The 12960-nt window shown below is 40.2% G+C and overlaps 1 long non-coding RNA gene across 1 annotated transcript in view; it reads left to right on the plus strand.

Moving 5' to 3' along the window:
• The window catches only part of LOC149789035 (uncharacterized), a 29495-nt gene extending 16879 nt beyond the window's left edge, over positions 1-12616 (plus strand). The window contains exon 3 of the long non-coding RNA XR_016424289.1: positions 11315-12616. This is a non-coding gene — a long non-coding RNA (uncharacterized LOC149789035). The remainder of the gene's footprint in view (positions 1-11314) is intronic.
• Positions 12617-12960: the final 344 nt, after the last annotated feature.

A 12960-nucleotide genomic window follows, 5' to 3' on the forward strand; every position in this document is an offset into this window, starting at 1 on the left:
CTCGGTAAATGCGTTCTCTCAACTCCACAGGCAAAGCACGAATGTTCTCGTGTAAAGTATCCATGAACAGATTATGGTAAGTTACTTCAATGTCTCGGTCCCACTAAGGGTAAGTAATGACAATTCGGTGACCATCGAGCATGTTCTACGTAGGCCGAATCTTGCGGTTCCCAGTGGTGAAGTGACACACCGCAACTGAAGCACTTGACTTTATCTCCTTCGCCCAAGTAGAAAAATCCGGCTCTGGCTAATTCTTCGGGGGTCGGTCCTCCCAGATACTTAGGCCATTTTCCTTTGAACGATTGAAGACGATTTTCAAAGTCGCAGTATTCAGACAAACGCACAGGAAACGAATATTCGTCTTTCACAGGTTCGTTTCGATGAGGGTTGGGTGACATGAACAGCAGTTTGCTCAGGGCTGGATGACATCCGTAAGGGGGTAGACGTGAAGGTGAACATTCCCCTTTAAAACGAAACCCAGTAAAATGTCCAAGAGGACGAGCGGCATCACTTTCGCATCCCTCAGGTTTGACACGCACAGCATCACTTTCCATGATAGGGTAGTGAGAACAAAGTTCCCATGATGCTTTACGGCATCGCTAAGGTCACAACGTACAGCATCGTACCCATCGCAAGGCTCACAATCGCATTCCACTTCCGAAGCCTCACACTTGAATTGTGCCTTTCTAAACAACTTGTTTTGTGTTTCTCTGAAAGTATTCATCTTGTTCGCTCGGTCTTGGTAGTCACAATGAACTATCGATCTTGACCATAGCCCCCTTTTTATACTAGTCGCAATGCAGTCTCCAGCTTGTACATCTTTCCTTTTTTATGTTTTTTATGTCTTGTTCTGGAAGGTACCGTCTCTAAGGTACCGTCATAATTGTACCGTAGTGTGATGGGTGGAAAGGCCATAGAAAGGTAAGGGCAGTGCGGAGACCATCGAGTATGTTCCAGAATAGCTGAATCTTTATAGATACATAGATCCATTCGTAACTTCAGTCCGCAAGCGAAACACTGTACCTCGTATCCCAATCCTGACTCAGGTCCCAAGTAGACAAATCCTGTTCTAGCTAAAACATGCGAAGAAGGTAATCCTTCCCTATCCGTAGGCCATTTCTGAAACGTGTCCAATCGACGGGCACAATCACAATAGTCAGGTAAGAAGACTGGAAAATGGTAGGGTTTGAACTTGGAGTTCTCATCGGGTTTCTCACTCGATTCTTGCTGTGGCGAAGTCATCCTTCTAGCGGGTGACTATCCTCTTACAACCAATGTTTTATACCAACGTGTCCATACGGTAAGGTGAAATGATTGGGAAGTCGAACTCGCTTCTGGTACACGATTTGATAGACTTTTTCCAAGAGCCGACTGACGATGTGGTGAGTGGGTAAACGTACAATCTTGTTCGGTTGATAGGTGGTCACTTTAAAGTGTTCATCCTCTCCCGATTGCAAGGCTTCTTTCAATACCCCAAAGTTCACCACACGACTGGTACGATAATTCAGAGTCAGTGCTTTCACTTTGCACGTAGTGTGCACTTCTCCTTGTTTGTCCCGGCATTCGTAGCCGTAATTTTTGGGACCGCCACTGACGAAACTTAGAATCTTGTCGTCGGGATGCTCGTCTGTCCAGGCTCCTAAACGGTCTCCTTCGATGTTAGGGTGCTGTTGACTCGGGTGATGGATGTAAATGCAACTGTCCGTGTCAAAGTACAGGACACGTTCCCCTAACAGTTCTAAAGCTTCGTACAATTTTAAGCGAGCATGGGCTGTCACGTAAGTCGCAATGATGACATTTCCAAAAGGGTCGTCTTGTACAAAATCCAGATCTTCTTCGTAATTGACCAAGATCAAATCCTCGCGAACGACGTCCACGTGTTTCATGTATTTGGTTTTGTCGTGAATCATCTGGAAGTAGCGGGAAGGTTCTGTCAAATACTCCGTCTTGGGTAAACACGGTCGTTGTGTCATTTTACCCCACAAGCAATTTAACATCACTTTGGCAAACGATCGCCTGCCTTCGTTTTTCTCGATGTGGTCTAAAGAGATGCCTTCTTGTTCATAGTATTTCTCTTTGAATTGTATTTGGTCTTCGGGAGTGTGACACCAGGAAGGATAGCCGCTGGCTTCTTGTTTCAGTTTCAAAAAGGCATCCACGTAGTCGGCGAAAATGCCTTTCTGACTGGGATCACCCTTGTGGTATTGTTGTGTCTTGGGAAAGTGGCAAATTTCGTACACTTCTAACAGTTGGTATCCCATGTCCAGAGCTTTGAACAATTCCACGCTGACCCAGGTTCCCGTCAAGGCACGTTCTTCCTGGGTGTGCTGACAAGGTTGGTCTTGGTTGCACGTCTCGGCACAAGTACGGCACAATGGAAACATCAGTTTGCCTTGACAATGGTGAGGTAAGACGGGATGGTATAGGTTCGTGGGAGGCAAAACTTTACACTTGATCAAGCCTTCGTATTGTCGAATGTTTTTCAGGTCGATGTGTTCCGTGAACAATTGCGGGTGCCCTACAGGAAAGCGAAAATATTTGCACACGTAGGGATACAGCGAACACACGTCCAAGTATTTGATTTCTTCTCCTTTCTCTTCGTCGACTTGGTACAGCAAACAGGTGGCATTGGTCCTTCCTCCGTACAAACTATCCCTCGGGTTCAGCGGGTCCATGAACTGGTAACTTTCCACGAGGCGTTTAAACTCGGGATCGGTTTTCATACGGTGATCGTACTCGTGTTCCCACACTTCCACCACTTGGTATCCTTCCTGTTCCAACTTTAGGCGCCGCTGACAAGTGTCCTGGTACAAGTCTTCCATGGTTCGTTGTAAAAACTGATTTTTAGTGCTACGATCAGGGTAACAGACGGGACATCCGTGAAATAAGCAACCGTTAAACTCGTACACGATCTTGGGGTTTTCTAAGTCCCAGCCATCTACCGAATACGTTCCGATGGTCTTTTCACCCCCTCCGTTGCGGGCATGCTGAATCCATTTGTCTTCCTTGTCGCACAAGTAATGTAACCAACGTAGGGCTTTGACCGAGTATTGACGTTTGACATAGTGGGTCGTTTGAGGACTAATGACAGCCACGGTGTTTTCAGGCGTGAATCGTTGTCGATACACTAAGGAACACGCTTTGGCAATGGTGCAAGCTTCTTTCAAAGGATCGACCCCTCCGTGTTCCATGAACAGTTCTCGAAATTTTCCACAGCAACGCCGTAAAATGTCCACGTCGGAACGACAATACTTTAGCATTTCTTCCTGAAAGTCGAAAGGGTCCGAGGCGTGAGCCTGGTACCAAGCGTAGAAAGCTTCTCGTTGTTCGGTACGCATGTTGTCAGGGTCGTAATAGTGAGCCTCAGGTAAATGGGATAGAACGGCGTGTTGATTGGCTTCCGTATTGAAAAAGTGTGGAAAGTAACCTTTAGCCATTTCTGTCATTCCAAACGTTTTAGGCATTCGGCTCAAAGGCATGGCCAAATATCTCATCGAATCTTTAAACTGTACTTGTCCCACTTGCATGAAAATGATTTTGGCTCCGTTCAAAGTCACTTTAGGACGCTCGGTGCCATGTTCCGTATAGTATCTGAGAAGAAACTGTCCATCGTATCCGGAGAAATTGTGAGCCATCACCGTGGCATGACGATGACAATCTCCGTAACGTTCGATGTCCTCTTGGCTCCACGTCTTGTCGACGTGGTCTAAGACCCATTGGGCAAAATCGGCTAACGTGTTCGGTCCCCGAAAGATTTTTTCACGTCCTCCAGGAATTTTGCTGCAGTGAGGGCAATGACTGAAGATAGGTTCTTGAATGCACTTCTCGCACGCTCGATGAGCCACGCAGAAATTAGGAATGTGAATGCCGGTCTCTTGCATGCATTCGAAATCGAAAAAGATGAAATTGCCTTTCTTCTTGTGACCGTCATCTTTCTCTGGTGGGGGTTGATATTTTTGCACGTAGCATTGGTGTTCCAAGTCCACGATGTGGTGACAAATGTGACATTTTTTCTTTCCTCGACATACGTGTGCCTTGGCAGTATTGGTACATATGCCTTGTCCACACGTAGGGCACAATCTCAGGAGTTGACAAGCACATTTCTTCTGTGAACCTTGCGTCGTCAGATGTTGTTGGTAACAGGTAGCGCTGACAAACGTGCGCAGACAAGTTGAACAAGGCACTGGTCCTTCGCTCAGACAGGGTGGAGAGGCCAAACATCCTGGGCATTTCGATCCGCAATATTTGTGTTGCTCTCGATTATTATAACCACGGTCACATTTCTCACAATAATAAACATATCCCAGGAATCCGGTGATGGTGGTAATGGTATCGAAATGGTCATCGTGATAATAAACATGAATGTATTTTCCATCCTTAAAATCTTGGCCTCGAAACAACAGAGGCCCACGCATTTCTTGAGGGTGCACTTTCAAGGTGTATCGTGGAGCTAGGACATCTTGCAATTTTTGCATCTCAGGAATGCCACAGGGTGTGTTTTTGGACAGTCCGGCTTGTTGTAACAGGAGTTCTGCTTCGTTTCGTTGTTTGGCTCGATCGGATTGTTGAATAGTTTTCCAGGTTCTTTTCCATTCTACCGTGTCGTTCTTGTTGGCATAGGTTCGTCCCACCACGATGGCACGGGCTAAACACATCTGGTCTTGAGGGATGTGAATTCGGACGAGACTCGTTTTGGTGTTGCGAAGGTCGTCCACCAATAACATCTTTTTGCGTCCAGTCCCTTGAGGAGGAGAGACGTGGGTCATGTCCAGTGTGGCTTTTCCATCGGTGATGTCAAACTGGTCATTAGATTGTTGTACGTGTTGAATCTTGTCCATGACTTTGGAAGCGGTCAATTCTGCAGGGGTGCTAAACTCGATCCAAAAAGGGGATTTCAAACCGTCGTGTTGTATGGAAAGTCTCAAGCGATCGTCTTCTTTGGGTTGACATTGTCGCTTGAGTGTGGTGAGCAAAGAATCCCACACCCCAGTGTTAAACACTTCTGCTTTCTCTAACGGCACTTCAGCCTTGAAATCTTTAAACTTCACCGTGTATTTGTAAGCCGTGGTTCTAAATTTTCTAGAGGAGCGCTTTTCCGTCTCTCGAATGGAATGGTATTTTTCAGGGTTGACTAAGGGTGGCGAACTTGGTTTAGAGGGTTCGGATTCTGGTTCACACATGTCCTCTTCAAAATCACTGGCATGAATTTGTGCCAAGATTTCAGCCCTGGTACGAGGCGATAGATCACGTTTCTGCCTCTTACTTTCTTCTTCTTTCTTCTCGAATGAATAGGATTGTTTTATCTTGAGTGAAAAACGTCAAATGACTCAAGTTTAAACACCATATACTAATTTATAGTCATGCCAGACCAGCGTATATAAAAGGGTGTGTGTCTTGTCCTTTCACTATTCATTTCACTCTCAAGCTGAGCACAACGATGGAAGAGACTAGCCAAATCGAACGTTTCGTCAGAGCTTTGCGAGGGGTCATTAGAAAATTCTCTTCAGACCAGCCCACGGACTACTCTCCTTCCTTTCGAGATAAAAGTCAAGATACTTGCTATATCTGTCAGAAGAAAGGGCATTGGTCTTCAGAGTGTCCAGACCGTCAAAAAAGAAAAAAAAAGGGCTAAAAAAGACAGAAGTCAAGATACCTGTTATTATTGTCAAGAAAAAGGACATTGGTCTCCAGATTGCCCAAAAAAGAAACAAGAGGAGTCAGAAGAAAAGAAGGATTCTTCAGAGGAAGAGAGGGATTCTTCAGAGGAAGAAGAGGAAGAAAGAAGACAATTCTATTTACAAGAGGCAAAGAAACAGGAGAAGAAAAGAAGAAGGGAAGAAAATGAGGAGAAAGAAGAGGAAAAGACGGTGAAGAAATTCAAAACAACAGAGAGACTAAACAAGGAGAAAGAAGAAGTAAATGAACTTTATATTAAAGTGTTCTGTTGTGAATTGGATTGTAACAATGGATAAAAGAATAAATTAATTATATAAGGTAAGTGTCTTTGAGTTATGATTTTAAAATAAGAACGTACACTCAAGCACTCATACAAAAGCATGTTCTATAGGGGTAAAATGGGTTGTTGTTTTTTTTTGAGTTATTGGCAATTGAAAGTGTATCTCTTTTCGAGAGACGTGGGTGGCCCTGAAAAGGGCCTTTTTTGGTGTAGGGGTGAGTTTAAGCAATCAACTTTAACTGCCTTAAGCCTTTGCCACGGCCAAGGCCTACTTCTGGACTGCGTAATGTTGATGATTGGGTTGAAATCACTAAGGGTGGTACGGTAGGCTTAGTTACAGGGTTAACGTGTTTAGCTCGGGAAGGTCGTATTCTCTTCGGTCGTAAGAAAGAAGTCTGATACATTTGTTTCAGACTTCTTAACTCCGCTAAAATGTCCAACAGTACCGTGACCGTTTGATTTTCACCCTCTTGTTTCTTTGCTGCTACTTCTTCTTGCTGTTGTTGCTGTTGTTTTTTTCTTACCTCTTCTTCTTGCTGCTGTAGGAGAAAAGCTTGTTCCGCTTCCTTTTGTCGTTGTATAAATTTCTCCAATTCTTCTTTCTGTCTCTGTCTAAAATTCTCCACTTGCGGTAATGAAGAAGGTAACGAAGGTTCCGGAACAAATTCTTGCGAGGTAAGAAAATCCACAAAATCCCAATTCACCTCTTCTGAAAGTAAATCCGGGTTCCCTTGGGCAGTCTCCCCTGCTGGTGCACCCCAATGAATCGTTTTCTGAGTTTCCGTCATGTTGAATCAGTGTCGCATAGATTGACTGTACACAAGCGCTAGCGAATGTATATAGACCAAGTGACGTCACAGACTGCTCTCTTCGGATTGGATGCGGGCTGACTCAATTTTGTAACGCGTATTCGGATTGGTGAATGAACTCAATCCGTTTCAATCCTTCCTCTACCTATAAATAAGCGCAGTTCACTGCATTGATTCACCTGTTCTCGTCGCTTCAAGATGTGGACCACAGTCGAATCATCCACCCTTGTGTCTTCCATGATGTTTAGGACGGACATGTTCATGTATGTCCGGTCCAAGTGGACCGTTGTCGACAAGTCAGACACCAGTCTGTGGATACGAAGGGTGTACGTAGAAAGACAAGGTTGCCTCAAGAGGACACTGATTTATGGCTCTCGAGTAAGACGCAGCTTGAGGACAAGAAGATGCCGCAGATGCCCTTTATGTTAATGGATACATTAACATAAACCCAAAGGCCCTTTTCAGGGCCACCCATATTTCTCGAAAAGAGAATGACTTTCAATTGCCTACCCTTTTTTTTATTTTTATTTTTTATTGTTATTTTTATTTTTTATTTTAAAAAAAAAATCCCATGTTCAATTCCCCCTTGTCCCTAGATAGACCCACACTTTATTCCCCCATGTTCAATTCCCCTTGACGCTAGAGTGACCCAGGGTTTTTCTCCATGTTAAATTCCCCTTGACGCTAGAGTGACCCACGATTTTTCTCCATGTTAATTTTCCCTTGACGCTAGAGTGACCCAGGGGGGGGGTCTGTAATGCTAATTCCCATTGACGCTAGGGTGACCCTAGTCACTACTTATATAGGGTTTTACCTCAGAACTCCTGAGATTTGTTGTTACCTGCTTGTGTTTTGATAACCGTTTAGTATAATATAACAGATCATTTAATTAATTCTTTAAAATTGTATTTCCATTTCACTCCGTCAGAATATCTTCAAAAGACGCTTTGCATTGGTGCCGGATGTGTTTACTTCAGTGGTAATCTCACTGGTATAATGTGTAGGAAAACAAAAATCAATGCTGACAACGATTTATGACCTGATGATTGAAGTGGAAACATTGGTCTCTCAAAAATGGTGAATTTAAGAATGACTCTGCAAAATGTTTCCACTTCACGAGCGAAATATTTTCTTATAGCTACTCAACAAACGTTGATATACTTTCTATATTTGTTCATTGATTCTTTATTCCTTTCTGTGCAATTAATATATGCATTACTATATCGATACACTGCTCCGTTAGCCTGGTAGTTAGACCTCGGATGCGGGAGGTGGCGAGTTCGAACCCCGGCCGAGTCATACCAAAGAGTTATACAAATGGTACTTACAGCTGCCTAGCTAGGCGATTAGCAGTTAGATTAGTACTTGGACTGGTCGTCCTGGTATCAGACTAATGTGACTGGGTGGGACATCGTGCTAGACATCACTATAAACTGCCGCACTGCAGACATTAGAGCTACGTTTAAAATCCAAATAACACACACAAACATATCGTTACAAAGAAGTTCTGAAATTTTACAATAATTTTAGGACACAGACTTTTTACAAATTTAGATTGTATATATAATGTTTCAAATCGTATGTTGGTCAAGTTAATGAATGTTTTCATGCGAAATTGAGGAGATTTTTATTTTCGTTATCACATTTCTTGCGCTGATTGATGCAGTGACCATGATTGGATTGGGAATCCTGTAGTAATGTGACAGAACGCTTAAATAGATTTCAGTGCATAACGTCATTAACCGTTTACTTCGCATCAGTCTGGAAGTTAAACTGCCTGATTTGCATAGGGTTATCCAATAATTTAATAATTCGGCATCCGTTTTGAGTTTACTTCTTGTGTAATAATAATATTCTTATAACTGGAATATGTTTGTGAACAAGGATCAATATTGGTTACGCTATATTTCAGCATGTAGGGGATGAAATGGTTGGTTGCCAGGGCAACCAAATCCAGCCTGGAATGTGTAAAACTCATGACAAAATTACATATTTTTCAGTATTCGTTTATTTTAAGCTTGCTACTTTCTTGACAAAACAGACATGTTTTTGATTTTTTAAATTTATTACTGAAAACAACAACATTTTCTAAGTATTTGGCTAAAATTGTAATGTAGACGCTACAGGTGTTTGTTTTGTTTTCAGTTGAGTGCTAAGAATGAACACTTAAAGTCAATAATGTTTTTAGCTGTATATTCTGTGCTTATATTTTTCTTGAATTTACTCACGTGGTCTTAAACAGTTAAAATATAAAATGCTATTTTGGTCTAACATTGAATTTGTTGAACTGTTTACCAAATAGCTTGGATACTAAGGTAACATTTAAGAAATGTAGCAATACTATTAAGGTATTAAAGATGAGTTTACACCACGTCTCCAAAGTATGAATGCCCGTGTTCAGAAGTTGAAAGAAAGTTCAAGAATGATAATCAATTCATAAAATCATGAGGATAAAAGTAGTACATGTACTTAGATACTACACTATTTTGATCATGACACAAGGAGTTGCCATAATGACCTCTGGTCATGAACCAAGCTTTTGTACCTAAAATCATAAATTTATCAAGAAACACCAAGAACATGAGCTTAAAATGTGTTACAAGATTTTCCTGTTGTTGTGAAATTTAGATAAGTGGGAATTGCTATACATAATCATGTATTTATTGTTATGCATCATGGAAGCATGCATATTTAATGGTGAATAGTTTAAGTTTGCATATAAAAAACATATTTCAATTTATTGAATAATCTTCAAATTCCAATTTTGGTCTCCATTTTTGTATGTTGTTTATTCATAAAAAAAATGAAATAATGTACATCTAACTATATATTCTTAAAAGAAAATTGTTACTTAACGCAAAACATTTTACGTATGCCACTGCATTATCCTTTTGATATGTTGTTTTTGATAATCTTGTTGTGTGTGCGTGTGTGTGTGTTTTATTATTGTGTGTGTGTGTGTGTTTTAGGTTTTTAACGTCGCTTTTACAATTTTTCAGTCATATGGCTACGATGTCTGCTGTGTGGCAGTTTACAGTGATGTCTAGCACTGGGACATCATGCCGCAGACATGTAGCATGATGAACCCAACCAGTTACATTATTCTGACACCAGGCCGCACAGTCCTAACACGAATCTTTTAATGCTGAATGCTCAGCGAGGCAGCTGTTAGTACCATTTTTAGAAGTCTTTGGTATGACTTGGCCGTGGTTCGAACCCTCCATCTCCCGTATCCGAGGCGGACGCTCTTTTTTTCTTTATTTAAAAAAACGGTCATTACAATTTGTAAGTTAAAAGTAAACAGTCAGTATGTACATAGTATTTTGTGGTGCTATATTGCAAAACTTTAAATATGCAAAACGAATAACAATTTCTCCTCTTCTATTCTCATTAATGAATTATTTTGTACAAAATATTTTGTAATCAAAGCTAGACTTTTGTCTTTGTAATGTTGATACGCATATAAGATGTATTTCCTATTGTTACATATATCTGATTTAATTCATATTTATTTTAATTCAATTGTGTGTCAGTTTAAATTTTTTAAAATTCTATTATATGCTATTATAATGTAAATTTATTCACTGGAGATGATATTTTCCGAGAAAATCAGTTGACCTGAATCATTCTTTCGTAAACACCAGGTGTTGATATAAATCCCGACCTCATTTCAGAATTTGTAGCAACCATCGTAAACATATTCTATTTTATTTTAAAATGATTGGTTTTCGTCACGGTGATATTTGCTGTACGTGACATAAACACGATCACGTGACCCCCCTTTCGATTTCGCAATTCCGGTTTTTCCATTACTGCGCATTTGTTAGTTTTAGTAGAGATGAATAGAGAGAGAGAGAGAGAGAGAGAGAGGTTTCTCAGTTTTGGGCTTTTTACACTGAAGTCAAGTTATTTTGTTTTAGCCAGATTTTGAGCTATAATTTTCTTCAGATCAGCTGGATTTCAAAAGGATTAATTGTTTTTTCTCTGGAAATATTTTGAAGAGTGGTCACGAAGAAAGTTTGGAAAGACATTGCTTATAAATTTGATTCGGATTTCCAACAACGGAGGGTCATTATTTGTATTTCTACAAGGAACTGTAGACTTCAACACTACATATTATAGCATGCGTCATCGTCTTCCATCGTGGATTCTTCGTCGAGATTCGAACGTGAAATCAGTAGAACAATTGGGCATTAGGACTACTAAACTTTTATTCTCTAACTAATTTTGGATCCTTTTTGGATGTGAATCTATCAAAGCATACGTTCATATATTCCCCCTCATTTTTACAGAATTTTTGCAGGGAAATAAATGATTACATTTTTAAAAGCTTGTTGTTTTCACTTTTTCTTGTGTTACTGTTTATTCGAGCCTAAACAAATGACATAAGAAATTGGGTAGCTCGTCCAAAAATTTTGTATTCCGGTTAAAATATTTTGGAATGCGTTTTTTTTAAAGATTTGAATTTCATTAGTTTTTTAAATCTTTAGTGCGATCGACAAGCTTTTTTTAACAATGGTATCAAAAGTGGAAATGTTTTTTTTTCCAGATCATACCCAGGAACAATTAGATCTTTTAAAACAAGATGAATTGATTCAACTTGCAAGAAAATACGATCTTTCTGAGGTAAAGGCTTCCTTAACGAAACAAGACATAAAAAAGATTTCGGTCCAGTATTTGGTAGAAAAGAATACTTTGGATAAAAGTGCTTTGGTTTCAGTCAGTAAGTCTGTATCAGACTCTAACATTAAAAAGAAGGAATTCTAATTAAAATACAAGACGGAATTGGAGTTGAGGAGCCTGGAGCTTCAGAAAGAAGAAAAACAGAAAGAAAGACAAATGCAATTACAAGATAAACAAATGCAGTTACAATATGAGAAAGAACAGAGAGAGAGAGACAGACAGACAGACAGAAAGAGAGAAAGAAAAACAAATGCATTTACAAGCGGGAGAAAGTAAGAAAGAAAGACAAATGGAACAGAAAGAACAGGTGCATTTACAACCGGAGAGAAAGAAGGAAGAGAGGGACTATCAATGTTAAATGAAAGAAATGGAACTGACAAGTGAAAAACACATTCATACTTCAAATTCAAATTTAAGTTTTGATCTTGCAAACAACATTAGGTTAGTGCCCCCTTTGTAAAGAAAGAGAAGTAGACAGTTTTTTTTACACGTTTCGAAAAAGTTGCTGAAAATCTGAAGTGGTCATTGGACTCAGTTATTACAATGTGTACTCACTGGTAAGGCTAGTGATATTTACAACTCACTGTCAGTTCACCGAAGTGGTAACTATGATGTGGTTAAAGAATGCATCATAAGTGGTTATGCGTTAGTCCTTGAAGCTTATCGGCAAAAATTCAGAAACTATAGAAAAGAATCTGGACAAACTCATGTCGAATTTGCTAGAGAAAAAAGAACAGCTATTTGATAGATGGTGCTTAGCCAAGAAAGTTGAAAAAGATTATGAAATCTTAAACAACTTATATTACTTGAAGATTTAAAAAATGTGTACATAGTGACATAAAGTCTTATCTTGACGAGCATCAGATTGAAACCTTGGAAAATGCTGCTCGTGCTGCTGATGAGTATTCTTTAAGTCATAAAGTTTCTTTTGTAAGTACGACTTCTACGCAGCAGTCTTTTGGCAGAAAAGTATTTCGGTCTAATATAAGCCCTTCTAAAACTTAAACTGGCACAACTTCTAAAAATCAAACTTTAAAAAAAGCTTGATTCAAGATCCTTGTCTCTTTCTACGTGTACCTATTGCAATAAAAAGGACACGTTATTTCTGATTGCTACAAATTGAAAAATAGGCATCAGAATCAAGACAGACCAATTCCAAATGCTCTTATTTCTAAGAGGTCACATTCACTGTCATGTACTGAAAGCAATATATTTCTTGGGTCTAATAAACCCCAGTCTGATTTGATTATGGAGAATTATGAACCATGCATATCGAAGGGTTCTATATCACTCTTGAGCGATTCGGCCAATCCTATCCCTATTAAAATTTTCAGGGACACAGGAGCTTCTCGGATTTTTGTTGTCAGGTACTTTGCCTTTTCTGAGAAGTCTTCTTCTAATGACAGTGTTCCTATTCAGGGAGTAGAGTGTGGTTTTGTTAATGTTTCTCTCCACTGTGGAAATTTGTCATCAGACTTAGTTTCAGGACCCGTGACAGTCGGAATGGTCTCT

This window comes from Sinohyriopsis cumingii, chromosome 11, assembly GCF_028554795.1.
Source record: "Sinohyriopsis cumingii isolate HCF-2022 chromosome 11, ASM2855479v2, whole genome shotgun sequence".
NCBI classification, from domain to species: Eukaryota; Metazoa; Mollusca; class Bivalvia; order Unionida; family Unionidae; genus Sinohyriopsis; species Sinohyriopsis cumingii.